The sequence below is a fragment of the Anopheles ziemanni genome, assembly GCF_943734765.1.
Source record: "Anopheles ziemanni chromosome X unlocalized genomic scaffold, idAnoZiCoDA_A2_x.2 X_unloc_10, whole genome shotgun sequence".
NCBI lineage: Eukaryota > Metazoa > Arthropoda > Insecta > Diptera > Culicidae > Anopheles > Anopheles ziemanni.
This window is the reverse complement of record NW_026689708.1, coordinates 282501-297354: the sequence shown is the minus strand read 5'-3', so window position 1 is coordinate 297354 and position 14854 is coordinate 282501. Positions and strand designations below refer to the sequence as shown.

The following is a 14854-nucleotide window of genomic DNA, read 5'->3' as shown; positions in this document are numbered from 1 at the left end:
AATACAGCATCCCTACTTAAAGGCATCTGGGACTTAGTCGATTTTTCATAAATTCTAAGAAATTCATATGTTAGGATGCTGCGAGATGAATGGGATGCTGCATGGAGATGAATCTTGATCTTCGTCACCTCATATCTTAATACAGCATCCCTACTTAAAGGCATCTCGGACATAGTCGATTTTTCATAAATTCTAAGAAATTCATATGTTAGGATGCTGGGAGATGAATGGGATGCTGCATGGAGATGAATCTTGATCTTCTTCATCTCCCATCCTAATACAGCATCCCTACTTAAAGGCATCTGGGACTTAGTCGATTTTTCAAAAATTCTAAGAAATTCATATGTTAGGATGCTGCGAGATGAATGGGATGCTGCATGGAGATGAATCTTGATCTTCGTCACCTCCCATCTTAATACAGCATCCCTACTTAAAGGCATCTGGGACTTAGTCGATTTTTCATAAATTCTAAGAAATTCATATGTTAGGATGCTGCGAGATGAATGGGATGCTGCATGGAGATGAATCTTGATCTTCTTCATCTCCCATCCTAATACAGCATCCCTACTTAAAGGCATCTGGGACTTAGTCGATTTTTCATAAATTCTAAGAAATTCATATGTTAGGATGCTGCGAGATGAATGGGATGCTGCATGGAGATGAATCTTGATCTTCGTCACCTCCCATCTTAATACAGCATCCCTACTTAAAGGCATCTGGGACTTAGTCGATTTTTCATAAATTCTAAGAAATTCATATGTTAGGATGCTGCGAGATGAATGGGATGCTGCATGGAGATGAATCTTGATCTCCTACATCTCCCATCTTAATACAGCATCCCTGCTTAAAGGCATCTCGGACTTAGTCGATTTTTCATAAATTCATAGAAATTCATATGTTAGGATGCTGCGAGATGAATGGGATGCTGCATGGAGATGTATCTTGTTCTTCTTCATCTCCCATCTTAATACAGCATCTTTACTCAAAGGCATCTCGGACTTAGTCGATTTTTCATAAATTCTAAGAAACACATATGTTATAGTGCTGCGAGATGAATGGGATGCTGCATGGAGATGAATCTTGATCTTTTACATCTCCCATCTTAATACAGCATCCCTACTTAAAGGAATCTCGGACTTAGTCGTTTTTTTAAAAATTCTAAGAAAAACATATGTTAGGATGCTGCCAGATAAAAGGGATGCTGCATGGCGATGATTCTTGATCTTCTTCATCTCCTATCTTAAAACAGCATCCCTACTTAAAGGCATCTCGGACTTAGTCGATTTTTCATAAGTTCTTAGAAAAACATATGTTAGGATGCTGCGAGATGAATGGGATGCTGCATGGAGATGAACCTTGAACTTCTTCATCTCCCATCTTAATACAGCATCCCTGCTTAAATGCATCTCGGACTTAGTCGATTTTTCATAAATTCTACGAAAAACATATGTCAGGATGCTGCGAGATGAATGGGATGCTGCATGGAGATGAATCTTGATCTTCCTCATCTCCCATCTCAATACAGCATCCCTACTTAAAGGCATCTCGGACTTAGTCGATTTTTCATAAATTCCAAGAAAAACATATGTTAGGATGCTGCGAGATGAATGGGATGCTGCATGGAGATGAATCTTGATCTTCTCCATCTCCCATCTCAATACAGCATCCCTACTTAAAGGCATCTCGGACTTAGTCGATTTTTCATAAATTCTCAGAAAAACATATGTTAGGATGCTGCGAGATAAATGGGATGCTGCATGGAGAAGAATCTTGATATTCTTCATCTCCAATCTTAATACAGCATTCCTTCTTAAAGGCATCTCGGACTTAGTCGATTTTTCATAAATTCTAAGAAATTCATATGTTAGGATGCTGCGAGATGCATGGGATGCTGCATGGAGATGAATCTTGATCTTCTTAATCTCCCATCTTAATACAGCATCCCTACTTAAAGGCATCTCGGACTTAGTCGATTTTTCATAAATTCTAAGAAAAACATATGTTAGGATGCTGCGAGATGAATGAGATGCTGCATGAAGATGAATCTTGATCTTCTCCATCTCCCATTATAATACAGCATCCCTACTTAAGGGCATCTCGGACTTAGTCGATTTTTCATAAATTCTAAGAAAAACATATGATAGGATGCTGCGAGATGAATGGGATGCTGCATGGAGATGAATCTTGATCTTCTTCATCTCCCATCTTAATACAGCATCACTACTTAAAGGCATCTCGGACTGAGTCGATTTATCATAATTTCTTAGAAAAACACATGTTAGGATGCTGCGAGATGAATGGGATGCTGCATGGAGATGAATCTTGATCTTCCTCATCTCCCATCTTAATACAGCATCCCTACTTAAAGGCATCTCGGACTTAGTCGATTTTTCATAAATTCTAAGAAAAACATATGTTAGGATGCTCGGAGATGAATGGGATGCTGCATGGAGATGCATCTTGATCTCCTACATCTCCCATCTTAATACAGCATCCCTACTTAAAGGCATCTCGGACTTAGTCGATTTTTCATAAATTCATAGAAATTCATATGTTAGGATGCTGCGAGATGAATGGGATGCTGCATGGAGATGAATCTTGATCTCCTACATCTCTCATCTCAATACAGCATCCCTACTTAAAGGCATCTCGGACTTAGTCGATTTTTCATAAATTCTAAGGAAAACATATGTTAGGATGCTGCGAGATGAATGGGATGCTGCATGGAGATGAATCTTGATCTTCTTCATCTCCCATCTTAATACAGCATCCCTACTTAAAGGCATCTCGGACTTAGTCGATTTTTAATAAATTCTTAGAAAAACATATGTTAGGATGCTGCGAGAAGAATAAGAAGCTGCATGGAGATGAATCTTGATCTTCTTCATCTCCAATCTTACTACAGCATCCCTACTTAAAGGCATCTCGGACTTAGTCGATTTTTCATATATTCTAAGAAAAACATATGTTAGGATGCTGCGAGATGAATGGGATGCTGCATGGAGATGAATCTTGATCTACTTCATCTCCCATCTTAATACAGCATCCCTACTTAAATGCATCTCGGACTTAGTCGATTTTTCATAAATTCTAAGAAATTCATATGTTAGGATGCTGGGAGATAAATGAGATGCTGCATGGAGATGAATCTTGATCTCCTACATCTCCCATCTCAATACAGCATCCCTACTTAAAGGCATCTCGGACTTAGTCGATTTTTCATAAATTCATAGAAATTCATATGTTAGGATGCTGCGAGATGAATGGAATGCTGCATGGAGATGAATCTTGATCTCCTACATTTCCCATCTTAATACAGCATCCCTACTTAAAGCCATCTCGGACTTAGTCGATTTTTCATAAATTCATAGAAATTCATATGTTAGGATGCTGCGAGATGAATGGGATGCTGCATGGAGATGAATCTTGATCTCCTACATCTCCCATCTTAATACAGCATCCCTACTTAAAGGCATCTCGGACTTAGTCGATTTTTCATAAGTTCTAAGAAATTCATATGTTAGGATGCTGCGAGATGAATGGGATGCTGCATGGAGATGAATCTTGATCTCCTACATCTCCCATCTCAATACAGCATCCCTACTTAAAGGCATCTCGGACTTAGTCGATTTTTCATAAATTCATAGAAATTCATATGTTAGGATGCTGGGAGATGAATGGGATGCTGCATGGAGATGAATCTTGATCTCCAACATCTCCCATCTTAATACAGCATCCCTACTTAAAGCCATCTCGGACTTAGTCGATTTTTCATAAATTCTAAGAAATTCATATGTTAGGATGCTGGGAGATAAATGAGATGCTGCATGGAGATGAATCTTGATCTTCTTCATCTCCCATCTTAATACAGCATCCCTACTTAAAGGCATCTCGGACTTAGTCGATTTTTCATAAATTCATAGAAATTCATATGTTAGGATGCTGCGAGATGAATGGGATGCTGCATGGAGATGCATCTTGATCTCCTACATCTCCCATCTTAATACAGCATCCCTACTTAAAGCCATCTCGGACTTAGTCGATTTTTCATAAATTCTAAGAAATACATATGTTAGGATGCTGGGAGATGAATGGGATGCTGCATGGAGATGAATCTTGATCTTCTTCATCTCCCATCTCAATACAGCATCCCTACTTAAAGGCATCTCGGACTTATTCGATTTTTCATAAATTCATAGAAATTCATATGTTAGGATGCTGGGAGATAAATGGGATGCTGCATGGAGATGAATCTTGATCTCCTACATTTCCCATCTTAATACAGCATCCCTACTTAAAGCCATCTCGGACTTAGTCGATTTTTCATAAATTCTAAGAAATCCATATGTTAGGATGCTGGGAGATGAATGGGATGCTGCATGGAGATGAATCTTGATCTTCTTCATCTCCCATCTCAATACAGCATCCCTACTTAAAGGCATCTCGGACTTATTCGATTTTTCATAAATTCATAGAAATTCATATGTTAGGATGCTGGGAGATAAATGGGATGCTGCATGGAGATGAATCTTGATCTCCTACATATCCCATCTTAATACAGCATCCCTACTTAAATGCATCTCGGACTTAGTCGATTTTTCATAAATTCTAAGAAAAACATATGTTAGGATGCTGCGAGATGAATGGGATGCTGCATGGAGATGAATCTTAATCTACTTCATCTCCCATCTTAATACAGCATCCCTACTTAAAGGCATCTCGGACTTAGTCGATTTTTCATAAATTCTAAGAAATTCATATGTTAGGATGCTGGGAGATAAATGGGATGCTGCATGGAGATGAATCTTGATCTCCTACATATCCCATCTTAATACAGCATCCCTACTTAAAGCCATCTCGGACTTAGTCGATTTTTCATAAATTCTAAGAAATTCATATGTTAGGATGCTGGGAGACGAATGGGATGCTGCATGGAGATGCATCTTGATCTCCTACATTTCCCATCTTAATACAGCATCCCTACTTAAAGCCATCTCGGACTTAGTCGATTTTTCATAAATTCTAAGAAATCCATATGTTAGGATGCTGGGAGATGAATGGGATGCTGCATGGAGATGAATCTTGATCTTCTTCATCTCCCATCTCAATACAGCATCCCTACTTAAAGGCATCTCGGACTTATTCGATTTTTCATAAATTCATAGAAATTCATATGTTAGGATGCTGGGAGATGAATGGGATGCTGCATGGAGATGAATCTTGATCTTCTCCATCTCCCATCTTAATACAGCATCCCTACTTAAAGGCATCTCGGACTTAGTCGATTTTTCATAAATTCTAAGAAATTCATATGTAAGGATGCTGGGAGATAAATGGGATGCTGCATGGAGATGAATCTTGATCTCCTACATCTCCCATCTTAATACAGCATCCCTACTTAAAGCCATCTCGGACTTAGTCGATTTTTCATAAATTCTAAGAAATTCATATGTTAGGATGCTGGGAGATGAATGGGTTGCTGCATGGAGATGAATCTTGATCTCCTACATCTCCCATCTCAATACAGCATCCCTACTTAAGGGCATCTCGGACTTAGTCGATTTTTCATAAATTCTAAGAAATTCATATGTTAGGATGCTGGGAGATGAATGGGATGCTGCATGGAGATGAATCTTGATCTTCTTCATCTCCCATCTCGATACAGCATCCCTACTTAAAGGCATCTCGGACTTAGTCGATTTTTCATAAATTCTAAACAATTCATATGTTAGGATGCTGCGAGATGAATGGGATGCTGGATGGAGATGAATCTTGATCTTCTTCATCTCCCATCTCGATACAGCATCCCTACCTAAAGGCATCTCGGACTTAGTCGATTTTTCATAAATTCTAAACAATTCATATGTTAGGATGCTGCGAGATGAATGGGATGCTGCATGGAGATGAATCTTGATCTTCTTCATCTCCCATTTTAATACAGCATCCCTACTTAAAGGCATCTCGGACTTAGTCAATTTTTCATAAATTCTTAGAAATTCATATGTTAGGATGCTGCGAGATGAATGGGATGCTGCATGGAGATGAATCTTGATCTTCTACATCTCCCATCCTAATACAGCATCCCTACTTAAAGGCATCTCGGACTTAGTCGATTTTTCATAAATTCTAAGAAATTCATATGTTAGGATGCTGCGAGATGAATGGGATGCTGCATGGAGATGAATCTTGATTTTCCTCATCTCCCATCTTAATACAGCATCCCTACTTAAAGGCATCTCGGACTTAGTCGATTTTTCATAAATTCTAAGAAATTCATATGTTAGGATGCTGGGAGATGAATGGGATGCTGCATGGAGATGAATCTTGATCTTCGTCACCTCCCATCTTAATACAGCATCCCTACTTAAAGGCATCTCGGACATAGTCGATTTTTCATAAATTCTAAGAAATTCATATGTTAGGATGCTGCGAGATGCATGGGATTCTGCATGGAGATGAATCTTGATCTTCTTCATCTCCCATCTCGATACAGCATCCCTACTTAAAGGCATCTCGGACTTAGTCGATTTTTCATTAATTCTAAAAAAAAAATATGTTAGGATGCTGCGAGATGAATGGGATGCTGCATGGAGATGAATCTTGAGCTTCTTCATCTCCCATCCTAATACAGCATCCCTACTTAAAGGCATCTGGGACTTAGTCGATTTTTCAAAAATTCTAAGAAATTCATATGTTAGGATGCTGCGAGATAAATGGGATGCTGCATGGAGATGAATCTTGATCTTCTTCATCTCCCATCCTAATACAGCATCCCTACTTAAAGGCATCTGGGACTTAGTCGATTTTTCATAAATTCATAGAAATTCATATGTTAGGATGCTGGGAGATGAATGGGATGCTGCATGGAGATGAATCTTGATCTTCGTCACCTCCCATCTCGATACAGCATCCCTACTTAAAGGCATCTCGGACTTAGTCGATTTTTCATAAATTCTAAGAAAAACATATGTTAGGGTGCTGCGAGATGAATGGGATGCTGCATGGAGATGAATCTTGATCTTCTCCATCTCCCATCTCAATACAGCATCCCTACTTAAAGGCATCTCGGACTTAGTCGATTTTTCATAAATTCTAAGAAATTCATATGTTAGGATGCTGGGAGATGAATAAGATGCTGCATGGAGATGAATCTTGATCTCCTACATCTCCCATCTCAATACAGCATCCCTACTTCAAGGCATCTCGGACTTAGTCGATTTTTCATAAATTCATAGAAATTCATATGTTAGGATGCTGCGAGATGAATGGGATGCTGCATGGAGATGAATCTGGATCTTCTACATCTCCCATCTTAATACAGCATCCCTACTTAAAGGCATCTCGGACTTAGTCGATTTTTCATAAATTCTAAGAAATTCATATGTTAGGATGCTGGGAGATAAATGGGATGCTGCATGGAGATGAATCTTGATCTCCTACATATCCCATCTTAATACAGCATCCCTACTTAAAGCCATCTCGGACTTAGTCGATTTTTCATAAATTCTAAGAAATTCATATGTTAGGATGCTGGGAGATGAATGGGATGCTGCATGGAGATGAATCTTGATCTTCTTCATCTCCGATCTTAATACAGCATCCCTACTTAAAGGCATCTCGGACTTAGTCGATTTTTCATAAATTCTAAGAAAAACATATGTTAGGGTGCTGCGAGATGAATGGGATGCTGCATGGAGATGAATCTTGATCTTCTCCATCTCCCATCTCAATACAGCATCCCTACTTAAAGGCATCTCGGACTTAGTCGATTTTTCATAAATTCTAAGAAATTCATATGTTAGGATGCTGGGAGATGAATAAGATGCTGCATGGAGATGAATCTTGATCTCCTACATCTCCCATCTCAATACAGCATCCCTACTTCAAGGCATCTCGGACTTAGTCGATTTTTCATAAATTCATAGAAATTCATATGTTAGGATGCTGCGAGATGAATGGGATGCTGCATGGAGATGAATCTGGATCTCCTACATCTCCCATCTTAATACAGCATCCCTACTTAAAGGCATCTCGGACTTAGTCGATTTTTCATAAATTCTAAGAAATTCATATGTTAGGATGCTGGGAGATAAATGGGATGCTGCATGGAGATGAATCTTGATCTCCTACATATCCCATCTTAATACAGCATCCCTACTTAAAGCCATCTCGGACTTAGTCGATTTTTCATAAATTCTAAGAAATTCATATGTTAGGATGCTGGGAGATGAATGGGATGCTGCATGGAGATGAATCTTGGTCTTCTTCATCTCCCATCTCAATACAGCATCCCTACTTAAAGGCATCTCGGACTTAGTCGATTTTTCATAAATTCTAAGAAATTCATATGTTAGGATGCTGGGAGACGAATGGGATGCTGCATGGAGATGCATCTTGATCTCCTACATTTCCCATCTTAATACATCATCCCTACTTAAAGCCATCTCGGACTTAGTCGATTTTTCATAAATTCTAAGAAATCCATATGTTAGGATGCTGGGAGATGAATGGGATGCTGCATGGAGATGAATCTTGATCTTCTTCATCTCCCATCTCAATACAGCATCCCTACTTAAAGGCATCTCGGACTTATTCGATTTTTCATAAATTATCACGGTATGTTCCGTCGGTACCCGACGGTCCACCACCAGCCCCCGGAGGGTCCGGCTTCTACGACCATCAGGACTTCGGGCAAACACCCGGGGATGGAGGGGTGCACAGCTAGCCAATCCTTGCGGACTGTGGTGCACCCGTAATCCCGCACACTAGCCAGTTGCTTTGTCTTCGCCTTTGGGTTTGCTACTTCCCATTGACTTGCGCGCAAGATAGACTTCTTGGTCCGTGTTTCAAGACGGGTCCCGTAGGTACCTCAATTAGTTAATGCATCGCCGATCAGGAGCACTGGTCGCCCCGGGCTCGCGCCCAGTTACATGCCCAAACATGCGCTTCCAGCCACTCTAGTTCGTTCAAGCCCATCACGCGTCCAACGGCACACCTGAACTTAGCCGAAAACCGGTTACCCGAGGGTTCCGATAGCCCATCGTCACCTGAAGGTACGTAGAGGGTCGACAGCAGTTTCTTGGGACCTAGTGTCAGACATGCTCGCGGCAACCGGAGTCACCGCTTACATTTCGTAATGGATCACGATGTCCACACGCGGACCATGACAACTCACATGGGTCGGGTCAGTCCAGAATTACTGCTGACAGTCCAGTGAGGGCGTCATGGCCCTATGGATAATTGAGTTCAACGAGCTTCACACCCTCGGCAGTTTCACGTACTATTTGACTCTCTATTCAGAGTGCTTTTCAACTTTCCCTCACGGTACTTGTTTACTATCGGTCTCATGGTTGTATTTAGCTTTAGAAGGAGTTTACCTCCCACTTAGTGCTGCACTATCAAGCAACACGACTCCATGGTACGCTCGGTCCATCATCCAACGGGCGCTGTTCTACGGGCCTATCACCCTCTATGGGTTCTGAGCCACATTCAAGTTGGACTTGAAAAGCGCTAAGATGACGGATAGTGAGACGCACCAGTACACGGAATCGGATAGACGGACAGGCCGCCACCCCTACGTGCTGAGCTTCTCCCGTTTCGCTCGCAGCTACTCAGGGAATCCCGGTTGGTTTCTTTTCCTCCCCTTATTAATATGCTTAAATTCAGGGGGTTGTCACACATGAACTGAGGCTTATGTACCTTGCGGTTGTTATCGTCACATCTGGCTTGCGACTACTTTGTTTCAATGTCCAATATGTACCGTTGGACTCGGTTAACGGGCTGTTAGCCCGCGTGTGGTTTAACTCACTGATACCTTCCATTGCCCATACGCTAGTTTGTTTGTGTTCCTTTGGTCAACTTCCATACTTGAATCATTTGTGCTACCGCTGCTGCTTCGACGCTACTTTGACATCTTCGCTTCTATTTAAATAAATAAATAAGCTGAAGCTAGACATCAGTAAACACCACCACAGACACCACAAGCACGCCTTCTCCTCGTACTTCCGCCTCACGCGGGAACACGGACGCTCTAAATACTTCGAATTCCAATGCCAGTATATTGTAAACCACGGGTTCTTTAATGCTAGCGGGTCGTCGCGACCCTAGTTAACATCATGGTGCACGTCTCGTGACGGGTGTCACGGCGTAGTTAAATGTATGCGATACATTTCTCAAATATAAGCGCTCAGTCATCTGTACATCATGGTAGGTTCCCACGACGTGCAATATGCGTTCAACTTATCAATGTTCATGTGTCCTGCAGTTCACATTATGACGCGCAGTTAGCTGCGGTCTTCATCGATCCATGAGCCGAGTGATCCACTGCCGAGGGTGACTAACTTGCGTAAGCCGCCGCTGTGCGCGTATACCCGTTCCCCGTAGGGAGGAGCAAGCCGCCGCTTAGAGACGAAGCATAAAGTGTCCTCATTCCACATAGGGCAAGCTGGATGAATCCATTTTACCCAGGACGGCCGAAGCGGCGTGGACCAGGGGAGAACTGAACCTTATACTTCACACCACAGTAAGTCTACGTGTCCTCTTCCACATAGGGCAAGCTAGAACTAACTATCTTACCCAGGACTGCCGAAGCAGCGTGGACCAGGGGAGGAACACACTTTTCATGGAAACGTAAGGCATCCATGACTGCCATAACGTAAGCCGCCGCTGTGCGCGTATACCCGTTCCCCGTAGGGAGGAGCAAGCCGCCGCTTAGAGACGAAGCATAAAGTGTCCTCATTCCACATAGGGCAAGCTGGATGAATCCATTTTACCCAGGACGGCCGAAGCGGCGTGGACCAGGGGAGAACTGAACCTTATACTTCACACCACAGTAAGTCTACGTGTCCTCTTCCACATAGGGCAAGCTAGAACTAACTATCTTACCCAGGACTGCCGAAGCAGCGTGGACCAGGGGAGGAACACACTTTTCATGGAAACGTAAGGCATCCATGACTGCCATAACGTAAGCCGCCGCTGTGCGCGTATACCCGTTCCCCGTAGGGAGGAGCAAGCCGCCGCTTAGAGACGAAGCATAAAGTGTCCTCATTCCACATAGGGCAAGCTGGATGAATCCATTTTACCCAGGACGGCCGAAGCGGCGTGGACCAGGGGAGAACTGAACTTTATACTTCACACCACAGTAAGTCTACGTGTCCTCTTCCACATAGGGCAAGCTAGAACTAACTATCTTACCCAGGACTGCCGAAGCAGCGTGGACCAGGGGAGGAACACACTTTTCATAGAAACGTAAGGCATCCATGACTGCCATAGTGCGTAAGCCGCCGCTGTGCGCGTAAACCCGTTCCCCGTAGGGAGGAGTCAAGCCGCCGCTTAGAGACGAAGTATGAAGTGTCCTCTTCCACATAGGGCAAGCTAGAATGAACTATCTTACCCAGGACCGCCGAAGCAGCGTGGACCAGGGGAGAACTGAACTTTATACTTCACACCACAGTATTGAGTAATGTGCCCTCTTCCACATAGGGCAAGCTGGAATGTTCCATTTTACCCAGGACGGCCGAAGCGGCGTGGACCAGTGGAGGACTACACAATCATGAGGTTTGATATCGACTTGTGTGTTTCAATAGGATACCGATGGTATGGTTTGAACCGATTTGATTTAGCCATTCTGAAGTCATCACTTGGTTGAAGCGCTGAACTAGGGAGGCATCGTTTACATATATATTGGTTTTCGCATGCTCTACTAGGTTAATGTCATGAGGTTGGCTATCGAGCATGCCCAAGTGATGACTTGATTGTGTGCTTGCTTGAATTCTTCACATTTCATACCATCGGTTAGTTGTCGAATCATTCCTCGATCATAACCTTCGTTCTTGGTTCATGTATGCTCTCTTCCACATAGGGCAAGCTAGAATTAACTATCTTACCCAGGACCGCCGAAGCAGCGTGGACCAGGGGAGAACTATACTTTGTCTTGTATGCCCTCTTCCACATAGGGCAAGCTAGAACTAACTATCTTACCCAGGACCGCCGAAGCAGCGTGGACCAGTGGAGGACTATACTTTGTTCATAACACCACAGTATTGAGTAATGTGCCCTCTTCCACATAGGGCAAGCTAGAATGAACTATCTTACCCAGGACCGCCGGAGCAGTGTGGACCAGTGGAGGACTACACAATCATGAGGTTTGATATCGACTTGTGTGTTTCAATAGGGTACCGATGGTATGTTTTGAACCGATTTGATTTAGCCATTCTGAAGTCATCACTTGGTTGAAGCGCTGAACTAGGGAGGGGCATCGTTTACATATATATTGGTTTTCGCATGCTCTACTAGGTTAATGTCATAGGGTTGGCTATCGAGCATGCCCAAGTGATGACTTGATTGTGTGCTTGCTTGAATTCTTCACATTTCATACCATCGGTTAGTTGTCGAATCATTCCTCGATCATAACCTTCGTTCTTGGTTCATGTATGCTCTCTTCCACATAGGGCAAGCTAGAATTAACTATCTTACCCAGGACCGCCGAAGCAGCGTGGACCAGGGGAGAACTATACTTTGTCTTGTATGCCCTCTTCCACATAGGGCAAGCTAGAACTAACTATCTTACCCAGGACCGCCGAAGCAGCGTGGACCAGTGGAGGACTATACTTTGTTCATTACACCACAGTATTAAGTATGGTGTCCTCTTCCACATAGGGCAAGCTAGAACTAACTATCTTACCCAGGACCGCCGAAGCAGTGTGGACCAGGGGAGGACTATACTTTATACTTCACACACTAGCCATACTGAAGTCATCACTTGGTTGAAGCGCTGAACTACGGCGGGGTAATCGTTTACAGGTTATAATCATATAGCTGCATGCTCATTAGTAGATAATGGAATATTGTATGGCAATATGAGCATGCCCAAGTGATGACTTTGTTTCAAGCTCAACAGGTAGGGTATTGAGTCCTCTTCCACATAGGGCAAGCTAGAATGAACTATAACCGATTTTTCTCTTCATATAATATGGATCCTGGACTTAGCCGATTATTAGGTTATGATATATGGATCCTGGACTTAGCCGATTTTTCTCTTCATATAATATGGATCCTTGACTTGGCCGATTTTTCTCTTCATATAATATGGATCCTGGACTTAGCCGATTTTTCTCTTCATATAATATGGATCCGGGACTTAGCCAATTTTTCTCTTCATGTGGTAACGTATGCCAATCACTCACAAGTCATGGGATAAGGGTACTTGTGTTGTTCCATCTTCTAAGTCCCGCACAGGGACATCGTGATCGCCCCAAGTCCGGAATAGCGCCAAGTCAAGCCCCACGGAGGCCGTGGAGGACCTGTTAGCGGCGGCTATCCTGACAGCACTAATCCGGACTTAGAAAATATATCTTTCTAATCGAACACCACACACGCAACACCACCATACCACCATCTCCTTGCAAGTACCTAAGTACCCGCAACTCCATGGTGAAGGCAATGTCACTCCATCACCAACCTCTTTGCACTGCAAGCACTTGCGTACCCACAACACTCCGAAGAAGGCAACGGCGCGCGATGCTCGACTCCACACACCACACCACACCACACCACCGATGGCCAGCCAGCCAGCCAGCCCAGCTAAGGGCTAACCCACGAACCAACCACCAATGGCCTAGGCCAGCCGGATCCCACCTTCAAGTTCAAGCACAGCCAAGTGCAAGTACCGCCAAGTGTTCACCAACCAACCATCACACCAGGTCAGCCGGCCGGTACCCACCTTCAAGTGCCATTACCCTCGGGTGCAAGCTCAATCAAGTGTTAACCAACCAACCCGGCCAAGGCAGCCAACAGGCCGGCACCCTACAGCACCGACCCGCCATCACCACCTCAACCGTTGACCATGCAAGTGGTCTCGGACAACAGGCGATACCCGAAGTACATCCGAAGAGTGTATATCAAGTGTTTGTTCACCAAGTCCTCAACCAACCCCAAGTACCCGGAGGTACCCAGAGTGTTGGATCCGCAAACCCGTCCCGGCACTCCAAGTCCTCGCGAACCCAAAGTGTTTGCCCGGTAGGGCCATTGTATCACAACGCTTGCGACCATGCAAGTGGCCTCGAACAAAGTGACAGGGGTATCTTCACCAAGTCCTCAACCAACCCCAAGTACCCGGAGGTACCCAGAGTGTTGGATCCGCCAACCCGTCCCGGCACTCCAAGTCCTTGCGAACCCAAAGTGTTTGCCCGGTAGGGCCATTGAATCACAACGCTTGCTAACCATGCAAGTGGTCTCGGACAACAGGCGATACCCGAAGTACATCCGAAGAACGTATATCAAGTGTTTGCTCACCAAGTCCTCAACCAACCCCAAGTACCCGGAGGTACCCAGAGTGTTGGATCCGCCAACCCGTCCCGGCACTCCAAGTCCTTGCGAACCCAAAGTGTTTGCCCGGTAGGGCCATTGTATCACAACGCTTGCGACCATGCAAGTGGCCTCGAACAAGGTGACAGGGGTATCTTCACCAAGTTCTCAACCAACCCCAAGTACCCGGAGGTACCCAGAGTGTTGGGTCCGCCAACCACTACCAGCACTCCAAGTCCTCGCGAACATAAAGTGTTTGCCCGGTAGGGCCATTAGACCACAACGCTTGCTAACCATGCAAGTGGTCTCGGACAACAGGTGACACCCGAAGTACATCCGGAGAGTGTACAACAAGTGTTTGTTCACCAAGTCCTCAACCAACCCCAAGTACCCGGAGGTACCCAGAGTGTTGGGTCCGCCAACCACTACCAGCACTCTAAGTCCTCGCGAACCCAAAGTGTTTGCCCGGTAGGGCCATTAGACCACAACGCTTGCTAACCATGCAAGTGGTCTCGGACAACAGGCGATACCCGAAGTACATCCGAAGAGT

General features: G+C 43.9%; 1 protein-coding gene and 1 non-coding gene across 2 annotated transcripts in view; both read right to left on the bottom strand.

Moving 5' to 3' along the window:
- LOC131291501 (helicase POLQ-like) overlaps positions 1-14854 on the bottom strand; it is a 151720-nt gene that overhangs the window by 67096 nt on the left and 69770 nt on the right. The window lies entirely within an intron of this gene.
- LOC131291507 (5.8S ribosomal RNA) lies at positions 10181-10335 on the bottom strand. Its single transcript, XR_009189307.1, has one exon. It is a non-coding gene; the product is annotated as a 5.8S ribosomal RNA (ribosomal RNA).